Source organism: Pleurodeles waltl, chromosome 7 (assembly GCF_031143425.1).
Source record: "Pleurodeles waltl isolate 20211129_DDA chromosome 7, aPleWal1.hap1.20221129, whole genome shotgun sequence".
Taxonomy (NCBI): Eukaryota; Metazoa; Chordata; class Amphibia; order Caudata; family Salamandridae; genus Pleurodeles; species Pleurodeles waltl.
In genome coordinates, this window is record NC_090446.1 from 963315709 (window position 1) to 963329751 (window position 14043).

Below are 14043 nucleotides of genomic sequence, written 5' to 3' on the forward strand. Positions count from 1 at the left end.
AATTTTAGAATCTAAAGAAAATAGTCTTCAGTAACTTAATAACACTGTTGCCTCCAGCTGCCAGTCAGGCTTTCCAGTGGTGCAGCAATTTAAATGAGCGGGGTCTGTCCGGTACTAAGTACCTGCATTTCTTTATTCGTGAAAGAGTAGTACCACCACTTGTCAGCTGGGCTGCAACACTTTTACTGAGAGATTACCAGCACTTCTTAGTGGAAAACTTGTACTTTTTGACAGTAATTACTGGCACTTTTACATTTGCATTTCAAGCCCCGGTATCTGTCATAGGATGGCATGTTGGCAACCTGATAAAGTCCTCTTTTCCAAATGGAAGTATACAGCACGTAATACTTTATCCACTGTTGAAGAAACATCTGCTAGTGCCTGATGAAATAGGTAACTGTCACCGTATCTCATACCTTCCATATCCTGTTTAACTTAAGGAGAAGGCATTGTGTTCAATTCCAGGAGACCGTGGAATCAAATAACTTATTATACCCCTGCCAGACCGAACGATTTGTGGCCCCTACATATGATGAACTACAGCTAGTTTCCAAAGCTGGTAGTGTCCATGTAGTGACAGCCTGTTTCAGGTTGGAGTCCAGGGTCTGGTTCGAAAATATATGTATTTCTGTATTTGGCATTTTATTTGCATGAACCTAGCCAAAAAGCAGGGGACCACCGTACATGGTCAAAAACAAGCATAAAGTCAACGACTAATAGTAGCGGACAGGGTCTTCCTGAGGTAAATACCTGTTCAACAGTGGTGCACAGGGTTACGTTGATATCTAGATGAAGTACAGGGTACTTTAACCAGAGGGCAATATTGATTGACCTTTGAAGACAAAAGCAGGAAGCTAAATCCATCCAAAGGAGTGAAGGGAAAGATTTAATGAGTTGGGATAAACTACACTGAACAATATAAGGATTGAGAAATAATCGACCCACTCAACAGGTGACTCTAGGTTCAAGGAGAAGGATCCTAAGCAACTGGGATGTGCAGGGTGTCTGGTCAACCATGGATAATGTAAAGCATGCAGAGAGACCACCATTTTATGATGTCATTTAGACGGTGTCCCTGTGGATAGGACACCCACTATTCACTCGGCAAACGGAAGCATGCATATGCACATTTGCGACCCCTACGTTACACAGACCCATAAGGGCAAGCAGGAATGTCTAGATGTGTCCGGGTGTCGGAGGACTGGACATGCTATAACTGGGGAGAGCCAGTAGGCGGTTTCCTCACAGAGGTGCTGTGAGAAGGTAGCCTCTTTCTAGCCTTGTTACCCCCACTTTTGGCCTGTTTGTGAGTGTATGTCAGGGTGTTTGTCACTGTTTTCACTGTCTCACTGGGATCCTGATAGCCAGGCCTCAGTGCTCATAGTGAAAACACTATGTTTTCAGTATGGTTGTTATGTGTCACTGGGATCCTGCTAGTCAGGACCCCAGTGCTCATAGGTTTGTGGCCTATATGTATGTGTCACTGGGACCCTGTCACACAGGGCCCCAGTGCTCATAGGTGTGCATGTATATGTTCCCTGTGTGGTGCCTAACTGTCTCACTGAGGCTCTGCTAACCAGAACCTCAGTGGTTATGCTCTCTCATTACTTTCAAATTGTCACTAACAGGCTAGTGACCATTTTTACCAATTTACATTGGCTTACTGGAACACCCTTATAATTCCCTAGTATATGGTACTGAGGTACCCAGGGTATTGGGGTTCCAGGAGATCCCTATGGGCTGCAGCATTTCTTTTGCCACCCATAGGGAGCTCTGACAATTCTTACACAGGCCTGCCACTGCAGCCTGAGTGAAATAACGTCCACGTTATTTCACAGCCATTTTACACTGCACTTAAGTAACTTATAAGTCACCTATATGTCTAACCTTTACCTGGTAAAGGTTAGGTGCAAAGTTACTTAGTGTGAGGGCACCCTGGCACTAGCCAAGGTGCCCCCACATTGTTCAGAGCCAATTCACTGAACTTTGTGAGTGCGGGGACACCATTACACGCGTGCACTACATATAGGTCACTACCTATATGTAGCTTCACCATGGTAACTCCGAATTTGGCCATGTAACATGTCTATGATCATGGAATTGCCCCCTCTATGCCATCCTGGCATTGTTGGTACAATTCCATGATCCCAGTGGTCTGTAGCACAGACCCTGGTACTGCCAGACTGCCCTTCCTGGGGTTTCTCTGCAGCTGCTGCTGCTGCCAACCCCTCAGACAGGCAGCTGCCCTCCTGGGGTCCAGCCAGGCCTGGCCCAGGATGGCAGAACAAAGAACTTCCTCTGAGAGAGGGTGTGACACCCTCTCCCTTTGGAAAATGGTGTGAAGGCAGGGGAGGAGTAGCCTCCCCCAGCCTCTGGAAATGCTTTGTTGGGCACAGATGTGCCCAATTCTGCATAAGCCAGTCTACACCGGTTCAGGGACCCCTTAGCCCCTGCTCTGGCGCGAAACTGGACAAAGGAAAGGGGAGTGACCACTCCCCTGACCTGCACCTCCCCTGGGAGGTGTCCAGAGCTCCTCCAGTGTGCTCCAGACCTCTGCCATCTTGGAAACAGAGGTGCTGCTGGCACACTGGACTGCTCTGAGTGGCCAGTGCCACCAGGTGACGTCAGAGACTCCTGCTGATAGGCTCCTTCAGGTGTTAGTAGCCTTTCCTCTCTCCTAGGTAGCCAAACCCTCTTTTCTGGCTATTTAGGGTCTCTGTCTCTGGGGAAACTTTAGATAACGAATGCATGAGCTCAGCCGAGTTCCTCTGCATCTCCCTCTTCACCTTCTGATAAGGAATCGACCGCTGACCGCGCTGGAAGCCTGCAAACCTGCAACATAGTAGCAAAGACGACTACTGCAACTCTGTAACGCTGATCCTGCCGCCTTCTCGACTGTTTTCCTGCTTGTGCATGCTGTGGGGGTAGTCTGCCTCCTCTCTGCACCAGAAGCTCCGAAGAAATCTCCCGTGGGTCGACGGAATCTTCCCCCTGCAACCGCAGGCACCAAAAAGCTGCATTACCGGTCCCTTGGGTCTCCTCTCAGCACGACGAGCGAGGTCCCTCGAATCCAGCGACACCGTCCAAGTGACCCCCACAGTCCAGTGACTCTTCAGCCCAAGTTTGGTGGAGGTAAGTCCTTGCCTCACCTCGCTGGGCTGCATTGCTGGGAACCGCGACTTTGCAAGCTTCTCCGGCCCCTGTGCACTTCCGGCGGAAATCCTTCGTGCACAGCCAAGCCTGGGTCCACGGCACTCTAACCTGCATTGCACGACTTTCTAAGTTGGTCTCCGGCGACGTGGGACTCCTTTGTGCAACTTCGGCGAGCACCGTTTCACGCATCCTCGTAGTGCCTGTTTCTGGCACTTCTCCGGGTGCTACCTGCTTCAGTGAGGGCTCTTTGTCTTGCTCGACGTCCCCTCTCTCTGCAGGTTCAATTTGCGACCTCCTGGTCCCTCCTGGGCCCCAGCAGCGTCCAAAAACGCCAAACGCACGATTTGCGTGTAGCAAGGCTTGTTGGCGTCCATCCGGCGGGAAAACACTTCTGCACGACTCTCCAAGGCGTGGGGGATCCATCCTCCAAAGGGGAAGTCTCTAGCCCTTGTCGTTCCTGCAGTATTCACAGTTATTTAGCCTAGTAAGAGCTTCTTTGCACCAACCGCTGGCATTTCTTGGGCATCTGCCCATCTCCGAGCTGCTTGTGACTTTTGGACTTGGTCCCCTTGTTCCACAGGTACCCTCAGTCAGGAATCCATCGTTGTTGCATTGCTGATTTGTGTTTTCCTTGCATTTTCCCTCTAACACGACTATTTTGTCCTTAGGGGAACTTTAGTGCACTTTGCACTCACTTTTCAGGGTCTTGGGGAGGGTTATTTTGCTAACTCTCACTATTTTCTAATAGTCCCAGCGACCCTCTACAAGGTCACATAGGTTTGGGGTCCATTCGTGGTTCGCATTCCACTTCTGGAGTATATGGTTTGTGTTGCCCCTATCCCTATGTTTCCCCATTGCATCCTATTGTAACTATACATTGTTTGCACTGTTTTCTAAGACTATACTGCATATTTTTGCTATTGTGTATATATATCTTGTGTATATTTCCTATCCTCTCACTGAGGGTACACTCTAAGATACTTTGGCATATTGTCATAAAAATAAAGTACCTTTATTTTTAGTATAACTGTGTATTGTGTTTTCTTATGATATTGTGCATATGACACTAAGTGGTACTGTAGTAGCTTCACACGTCTCCTAGTTCAGCCTAAGCTGCTCTGCTAAGCTACCATTATCTATCAGCCTAAGCTGCTAGACACCCTATACACTAATAAGGGATAACTGGGCCTGGTGCAAGGTGCAAGTACCCCTTGGTACTCACTACAAGCCAGTCCAGCCTCCTACATTGGTTGTGCAGCGGTGGGATAAGTGCTTTGAGACTACTTACCACTCTTGTCATTGTACTTTTCATAAGAGAAAAATATACAAAACAAGGTCAGTGTATATACACATAGCCAAAAAGATTTGCATTTCCTCTTTTCACTCTTTTCTAAGTGCTGAAAAGTACTTCTAAACTTTCAAAAAGTTCTTAAAAGTTTAAAAAGTTTTTTCTGTCTTTCCAAAAAGTTCTGAAAACTTTTTTCTCTTTGTCTATCACTTTAACTCTCTCTAAAAATGTCTGGCACAGGCCAAAAAGTTGAACTGTCCAAACTTGCATATGATCACCTTAGCTGGAAAGGAGCAAGGAGTCTCTGCATAGAGAGAGGTTTGAGTGTAGGGAAGAATCCTTCCTTAGAACTGTTAATTAATATGCTTAGAGTACAGGATAAGGCCATAAGTGCCCAATCTGTAGAAAAAGTAGCTAATGGTTCTCAATCTGATCCAGGGACTCCCCCAGGAAAAGGTTCAGGAAAGAAACTTCTCAGCCTGCCCATTACTAGACAGTCTAGCATAGTTGGTACAGAGGTTGAATCACATCATACTGATGATGTGCTCTCACATTATGCTGGTAGCCAAGCTGTTAGGGTGCCCTTGGTAAGGGACAGGTCTCCTTCTGTTCATTCCCATCATACCTCTGTATCTAGAAATGTCCCTCCCACCCACCCTGATGACAGATTGTTAGAAAGGGAGCTCAATAGATTGAGAGTGGAACAAACCAGACTGAAGCTCAAGAAGCAACAGCTGGATTTGGATAGACAGTCTTTAGAATTAGAGAAGGAAAGACAGAAGTTGGGTTTAGATACCCATGGTGGCAGCAGCAGTATTCCCCATAGTCATCCTGCAAAAGAGCATGATTCCAGGAATCTGCACAAGATAGTTCCCCCTTACAAGGAGGGGGATGACATTAACAAGTGGTTTGCTGCACTTGAGAGGGCCTGTGCTGTACAGGATGTCCCTCAAAGGCAGTGGGCTGCTATCCTATGGCTATCATTCACTGGAAAAGGTAGGGATAGGCTCCTTACTGTAAAAGAAAATGATGCTAATAATTTTACAGTTCTTAAGAATGCACTCCTGGATGGTTATGGCTTAACCACTGAACAGTACAGGATAAAGTTCAGAGAGACCAAAAAGGAGTCTTCACAAGACTGGGTTGATTTCATTGACCATTCAGTGAAGGCCTTGGAGGGGTGGTTACATGGCAGTAAAGTTACTGATTATGAAAGCCTGTATAACACAATCCTGAGAGAGCATATACTTAATAATTGTGTGTCTGATTTGTTGCACCAGTACCTGGTAGACTCTGATCTGACCTCTCCCCAAGAATTGGGAAAGAAGGCAGACAAATGGGTCAGAACAAGGGTGAACAGAAAAGTTCATACAGGGGGTGACAAAGATGGCAATAAGAAGAAAGATGGTGAAAAATCTCAAGATAAGCATGGGGATAAGGGTAAAACCAAAGATCCCACTTCAAATCTTAAACACTCTTCAGAGGGTGGGGATAAAACAAATTCTTCCTCTTCTTCCCAACCTGCACACATTAAAAAGCCTTGGTGCTTTGTGTGTAAAAACAGAGGCCATAGGCCAGGGGATAAGTCCTGTCCAGGTAAACCCCCTGAGCCTACCACCACTAATACATCAAGCTCTAGTGCCCCTAGCAGTAGTGGTACTAGTGGTGGGACTGCTGGCAACAGTCAAGCAAAGGGTGTAGTTGGGTTCACTTATGGGTCCATAGTGGAAACTGATGTAATCAGTCCCAAGACAGTTTCTGTCACACCTAGTGGCATTGGCCTTGCCACACTGGCTGCTTGTCCCCTTACAATGGATAAGTACAGGCAGACAGTTTCAATAAATGGTGTTGAGGCCTTGGCCTACAGGGACACAGGTGCCAGTTTCACTTTGGTGACTGAAAACCTAGTGCCTCCTGAACAACACATCATTGGACAACAGTATAAGATTATTGATGTCCATAACTCCACTAAGTTTCTTCCCTTAGCTATAATTCAGTTTAGTTGGGGTGGAGTTACTGGCCCTAAGCAGGTGGTGGTATCACCTAGCTTACCTGTAGACTGTCTCTTAGGTAATGACCTAGAGGCCTCAGGTTGGGCTGATGTAGAGTTTTATGCCCATGCAGCCATGCTGGCCATCCCTGAGGAATTGTTCCCTCTCATTTCTACTGAAATGAAAAAGCAAAGGAGAGAAGGCCTGAAAACTCAGGATCCCTCTCCATCAACAGGTAAAAAGGGTATCACAGTATCCCCTAACCACCCTACCATTCAGGATACCATTCCTGTGGTGGGAGAAACCTCTCCTGGGGTGGCACCTGTTCCAAGGGAATCATCAGCTGGCAAAGCTGGACTCCCTGAGGTAGAAGTACCTCTCTGTGGGATAACTAACATTGGTGAGAAAAAGAGCACCATTTTAGTTAACATGGAGCATCCCTCCAACCCTCCCAGAGAAACTTTAGTGCAGAAACTCTGCACTGCCTCACAACACTTAGGACAGCATCCCTGCCCTAGTGTGGAGCTGATAGGACAGCATCCCTGCCCTGCTCCAACTCAAGAGAAACAGCATCCCTGTTCTCTCTTCCAGCCAGATGGACAAAGTTTTTGCCCAGCTATGGCTTTTCTGAGACAGCATCCCTGTCTGGCATTTCCATCACTACAAATAGGTTCAGTGGACAATTCCCACTGCTCTAAACTAAAACTTACTGATAGAAACTCTGAAAATACATCTTCACATTGTTGCTTAGCTAAAAAACTTCAAACAGGGTGGTTTACATCCCCACAGGGAAGTAACCATATAGTGGATGATAAAGGGAGTAACCAGTCTATTGCAGAGCTACTCTCTACTTATCACCACTTAGACAATAAAGTCTCAACTGGCCAAGGTTAGCCTTATTGTCCTTCGTTTGGGGGGGGGTTGTGTGAGAAGGTAGCCTCTTTCTAGCCTTGTTACCCCCACTTTTGGCCTGTTTGTGAGTGTATGTCAGGGTGTTTGTCACTGTTTTCACTGTCTCACTGGGATCCTGATAGCCAGGCCTCAGTGCTCATAGTGAAAACACTATGTTTTCAGTATGGTTGTTATGTGTCACTGGGATCCTGCTAGTCAGGACCCCAGTGCTCATAGGTTTGTGGCCTATATGTATGTGTCACTGGGACCCTGTCACACAGGGCCCCAGTGCTCATAGGTGTGCATGTATATGTTCCCTGTGTGGTGCCTAACTGTCTCACTGAGGCTCTGCTAACCAGAACCTCAGTGGTTATGCTCTCTCATTACTTTCAAATTGTCACTAACAGGCTAGTGACCATTTTTACCAATTTACATTGGCTTACTGGAACACCCTTATAATTCCCTAGTATATGGTACTGAGGTACCCAGGGTATTGGGGTTCCAGGAGATCCCTATGGGCTGCAGCATTTCTTTTGCCACCCATAGGGAGCTCTGACAATTCTTACACAGGCCTGCCACTGCAGCCTGAGTGAAATAACGTCCACGTTATTTCACAGCCATTTTACACTGCACTTAAGTAACTTATAAGTCACCTATATGTCTAACCTTTACCTGGTAAAGGTTAGGTGCAAAGTTACTTAGTGTGAGGGCACCCTGGCACTAGCCAAGGTGCCCCCACATTGTTCAGAGCCAATTCACTGAACTTTGTGAGTGCGGGGACACCATTACACGCGTGCACTACATATAGGTCACTACCTATATGTAGCTTCACCATGGTAACTCCGAATTTGGCCATGTAACATGTCTATGATCATGGAATTGCCCCCTCTATGCCATCCTGGCATTGTTGGTACAATTCCATGATCCCAGTGGTCTGTAGCACAGACCCTGGTACTGCCAGACTGCCCTTCCTGGGGTTTCTCTGCAGCTGCTGCTGCTGCCAACCCCTCAGACAGGCAGCTGCCCTCCTGGGGTCCAGCCAGGCCTGGCCCAGGATGGCAGAACAAAGAACTTCCTCTGAGAGAGGGTGTGACACCCTCTCCCTTTGGAAAATGGTGTGAAGGCAGGGGAGGAGTAGCCTCCCCCAGCCTCTGGAAATGCTTTGTTGGGCACAGATGTGCCCAATTCTGCATAAGCCAGTCTACACCGGTTCAGGGACCCCTTAGCCCCTGCTCTGGCGCGAAACTGGACAAAGGAAAGGGGAGTGACCACTCCCCTGACCTGCACCTCCCCTGGGAGGTGTCCAGAGCTCCTCCAGTGTGCTCCAGACCTCTGCCATCTTGGAAACAGAGGTGCTGCTGGCACACTGGACTGCTCTGAGTGGCCAGTGCCACCAGGTGACGTCAGAGACTCCTGCTGATAGGCTCCTTCAGGTGTTAGTAGCCTTTCCTCTCTCCTAGGTAGCCAAACCCTCTTTTCTGGCTATTTAGGGTCTCTGTCTCTGGGGAAACTTTAGATAACGAATGCATGAGCTCAGCCGAGTTCCTCTGCATCTCCCTCTTCACCTTCTGATAAGGAATCGACCGCTGACCGCGCTGGAAGCCTGCAAACCTGCAACATAGTAGCAAAGACGACTACTGCAACTCTGTAACGCTGATCCTGCCGCCTTCTCGACTGTTTTCCTGCTTGTGCATGCTGTGGGGGTAGTCTGCCTCCTCTCTGCACCAGAAGCTCCGAAGAAATCTCCCGTGGGTCGACGGAATCTTCCCCCTGCAACCGCAGGCACCAAAAAGCTGCATTACCGGTCCCTTGGGTCTCCTCTCAGCACGACGAGCGAGGTCCCTCGAATCCAGCGACACCGTCCAAGTGACCCCCACAGTCCAGTGACTCTTCAGCCCAAGTTTGGTGGAGGTAAGTCCTTGCCTCACCTCGCTGGGCTGCATTGCTGGGAACCGCGACTTTGCAAGCTTCTCCGGCCCCTGTGCACTTCCGGCGGAAATCCTTCGTGCACAGCCAAGCCTGGGTCCACGGCACTCTAACCTGCATTGCACGACTTTCTAAGTTGGTCTCCGGCGACGTGGGACTCCTTTGTGCAACTTCGGCGAGCACCGTTTCACGCATCCTCGTAGTGCCTGTTTCTGGCACTTCTCCGGGTGCTACCTGCTTCAGTGAGGGCTCTTTGTCTTGCTCGACGTCCCCTCTCTCTGCAGGTTCAATTTGCGACCTCCTGGTCCCTCCTGGGCCCCAGCAGCGTCCAAAAACGCCAAACGCACGATTTGCGTGTAGCAAGGCTTGTTGGCGTCCATCCGGCGGGAAAACACTTCTGCACGACTCTCCAAGGCGTGGGGGATCCATCCTCCAAAGGGGAAGTCTCTAGCCCTTGTCGTTCCTGCAGTATTCACAGTTATTTAGCCTAGTAAGAGCTTCTTTGCACCAACCGCTGGCATTTCTTGGGCATCTGCCCATCTCCGAGCTGCTTGTGACTTTTGGACTTGGTCCCCTTGTTCCACAGGTACCCTCAGTCAGGAATCCATCGTTGTTGCATTGCTGATTTGTGTTTTCCTTGCATTTTCCCTCTAACACGACTATTTTGTCCTTAGGGGAACTTTAGTGCACTTTGCACTCACTTTTCAGGGTCTTGGGGAGGGTTATTTTGCTAACTCTCACTATTTTCTAATAGTCCCAGCGACCCTCTACAAGGTCACATAGGTTTGGGGTCCATTCGTGGTTCGCATTCCACTTCTGGAGTATATGGTTTGTGTTGCCCCTATCCCTATGTTTCCCCATTGCATCCTATTGTAACTATACATTGTTTGCACTGTTTTCTAAGACTATACTGCATATTTTTGCTATTGTGTATATATATCTTGTGTATATTTCCTATCCTCTCACTGAGGGTACACTCTAAGATACTTTGGCATATTGTCATAAAAATAAAGTACCTTTATTTATAGTATAACTGTGTATTGTGTTTTCTTATGATATTGTGCATATGACACTAAGTGGTACTGTAGTAGCTTCACACGTCTCCTAGTTCAGCCTAAGCTGCTCTGCTAAGCTACCATTATCTATCAGCCTAAGCTGCTAGACACCCTATACACTAATAAGGGATAACTGGGCCTGGTGCAAGGTGCAAGTACCCCTTGGTACTCACTACAAGCCAGTCCAGCCTCCTACAGGTGCAGATAAAGTTGCATGTATCACAGAACTTAATTGTGCTACAACCACTACTAGTCCCCGCCTAGCTAGTGTAAACGGGCAATAGCCACCTTCATTCGGGATGGGACATACAGTTTGGGTGTACCTTGTTTCATCAGTTAATCTCTTCTAAAAAACAGTAACTGTGAAATATGGAGAGTACTGACTGTTGAGTCCACATAGGGAAAACATGGTCGATCAGCAAAACAACAAAAAGAGGGCAGAACAGCTTTACAGAGCCACAGAGGCCTTATGTGCCAACGCTGTCTGCCAGGGCTGAATTCCTAAATGCACTGATTTCACTAATTAGTATTCTGGTGCTGGTGGCTTTACAGGAAGTGAACTTGTCAGGAGTGACATTCTCAGGAAATTACATTAGATTAAATAACGCCTGCTGAAATAGTCCAATTCAAATAAATAGTTATCTTCAAAACAAAAATAAACTAAATACACAAATCTTACAGCACTGGCATAATAAAATCACCCCTCCTATTTAAATTTCCAAATTATTATTACCAGAATTTCACTGAAAATGTCCAAGTGAATGCCATCTGCAGAGGGGCAAGATGCTTTTTTTATCGATCAGTCCCTACGTTTTATGTGTGGCTCGGACCTAGGTTGTATGTGTTGCTCTAAGAACCCAAGCCTGGGGGGTCATAAAAACTAGTCTCACCTCCAATTCCAGTACCAAATGCAGGACATTTTGGAGTTATATGTGACTCAAACTTTACCATTAACCCTTATATAACTTCATATAACTAACTACACTTACCACTACATGCATGTGCTTAGAAAACGGTCATGGGTAAAATTCTACACTTGCTCCAAGCATCATCCAGGATTACCCTGGTCTGCATGCTAATTCTCTTGTGTGCCTTCCTAAGTACTTGATCCAGAAGATCCAAGTAGTCCAGAATGCTGCAGCATGATTAGTTCTTGAAGTGAACCACAAGGCACTGTTCTCAGACCATCTTTGCATCTGCACTGGTTGCCAATTGCAAAAAGGAGCCACTCCAAGGCACTCTGCTATGTCATAAAGCTTTGCACGGTCCCAGAAGGGACAACGTCTACCAAAATACTTAGATCAGCATCCCAACAACTATTGGCTATTTCCAGATTTAAAAAAAATCTAAAATATGAAGTCAGATGGTTCCAAATTCTTATACCGGAGGCCTGGAATAGAATGCCCTACAGGTGGACATCACAAACTAATTCCCTAAAATTCAAAAAACAACTCAAGACCTACCTATTTGAACTTAAACACTAATATCAATGTATATTATCACATTTTGATAGCATGTTTCCCCATGCTCTATGAAGGAGGGCTAGCCATGCAAAGCCTTGGAATACCTTTTGTTGATGTCTCAATTTGACCTATATAACTGCTTCATTCATTCAGTCAGTCATTCATCTCCAGTTCGACCTATTCTGACAATTTAGTCTTGTTTTTAAATGCACCAGGTTGGGTTACAGAGACTACTAAACAATCTGTCTGACTGCCAAAACTCAAACATCCTTCAAATAAATCTTTGCAAAACAAAAATCGTGATGTTATGGAACAAAAAAAGTAAACTGTACATGGAAAATAAGCAGATTAAAAATGGATAGGGTCAACCAATACAATTAGCCTGTCATGAAGGCTGACAAAAAAAATCAAAGGGTCAAGCACACCAGAACTTTAAGCATGTTGCAATGTCACAGTAAATCGGGTACAGAACAAAAATAGCTATAGCAGGGCAAATCAACAACACATTACTCAACTACAGTAACACTTAAATTGTTATTGATCGGATTATTATCATCCTCTCAATCCCATGTTATCAATTTCTAAAATGGTCTTTTGTGTAAGATGTGATCATTGTTTGAGCTACTTACTTTCAATGTTTGACATATGATAAAAAAGACCATTTTGCATCAATAATTGTAGATGCACATAGGTTAAAGTAAGGGTGAAAAATCATCCCCGATGTTTGATAAAATGGGTTCAAAAGAATAACAATTCGATCAATAACCATTTAAGTGTAATTTAAGTTGATTGTCTTGTTGATTTGCTCTTCTGGAGTTATTTTTGTTCTGTACCAGACTACTTGTAGCCTAAGCTGTAAGGGGGTATAAGGGCTCAATCCTGGTGCATTCCCATGCACTATCACAGTAGGGCTGAAATGATTTCTTGTTTCACGCAGTGGGCATGCCGTTTTAGAGGTATTAACAGCACTGTCAAAACCAACACAGTTAAATCACATGGCCTGCTAAGTTTGCTGGTTGTCTAGATAACAACTTAGACATACTTCAGACACGCTGTGTACGGTAACTGTTAAATCTTCACTAATCCACTCCTCAACACAAAGTAGACATAGAACCAAGTATGATGGCAATCTCTGTAACCATCGAGAAAAGAGAAGTCTGCTACAAAGCGTGCACCACATGCTCTCAACACAATTAGAGCCAAACTTATTAGGTGGTGGATCAAGCCAGGGAACAGCTCCTTTTCCTCTCGCCATGAAACCAAGGCTGACCTATTAACGAACCAATACAAACTAGGAAGCTGGAACACCCTGCACAACATATCCAGTGCATATGCAGTGCTAAAAATTCGAGGCAATGGCTAATTGAGTGTGATCTAAGCAAATCGACACAGAAATGAGGATCCAAGTATAACATTCATTTCCGGCAGACTCTCCTATTTTGCATCTTTTGAGGGGGTTCGTGGGAACACAGCTTTCCTCACTTACAATTACTATACATCCTAGAATTTAAGGGTTCCAGGAGTAGAATCTCCAAGCAAAAAAGTTTGTATCTCTTTTTTGCCCTTCGCTGTCAGACCTGCGCAAAAAAATGTCTGCACCTATCCATCAATGAAGAATCCAGTAGGACCATAGAAGCAGCTCTTGCACTATGTTTCTCGGCAAAAGTAACCGAACCATCATCTGCTTTATGAAGTGCTGACGGATTACTATGCAGAGACTTGGCAAAGGGCGACAACTGGAGACCAATTCCTGGTGACTTGAAAATCCGCCAAGTGCTTTAAATACATATGAGGTTTAAAAGGCGAACTACACATGTATTACAAAGAGAATAATAATCTTGTATTTAGATCTTAGAAGTTTTTAGATTGTTTTTAACTTCTGTTTTATAATATCAGTTGTTAATGGACAATGAGTCAAATTTCATCTTGATTTTTCTTTTCTCTTAAATAAAATGTATTGTATTGTTTTTTTTATCATACAATATAAAATGCTTTACTACGAGTGTTGACCTCTCGCCTCACCTTTAAACTCTGAGAGCGTTGGTCCCTATCCTCCTGGGTGAACATTAACAGTGAAGCCTGTCTTTAAACCCTGGCACCGGCCACGACTGTGTATCCTGACACCCTCTGTGAAGTTTGACCTTGACTATGAACCGTGTCCTTACCTTTGAACCCTAATGACACCTGGGACACCTGAAAGTATCTGTGACCTCAGACCTCAGCTGTGACCTCTAACCTCACATGTGAAACCCACTCAAGGTTACATTTTAACCTTG

General features: G+C 45.8%; 1 protein-coding gene across 1 annotated transcript in view; it reads left to right on the forward strand.

Annotated features, from left to right (window-relative positions):
• The window catches only part of ENPP7 (ectonucleotide pyrophosphatase/phosphodiesterase 7), a 91713-nt gene that overhangs the window by 58150 nt on the left and 19520 nt on the right, over window positions 1-14043 (forward strand). The window lies entirely within an intron of this gene.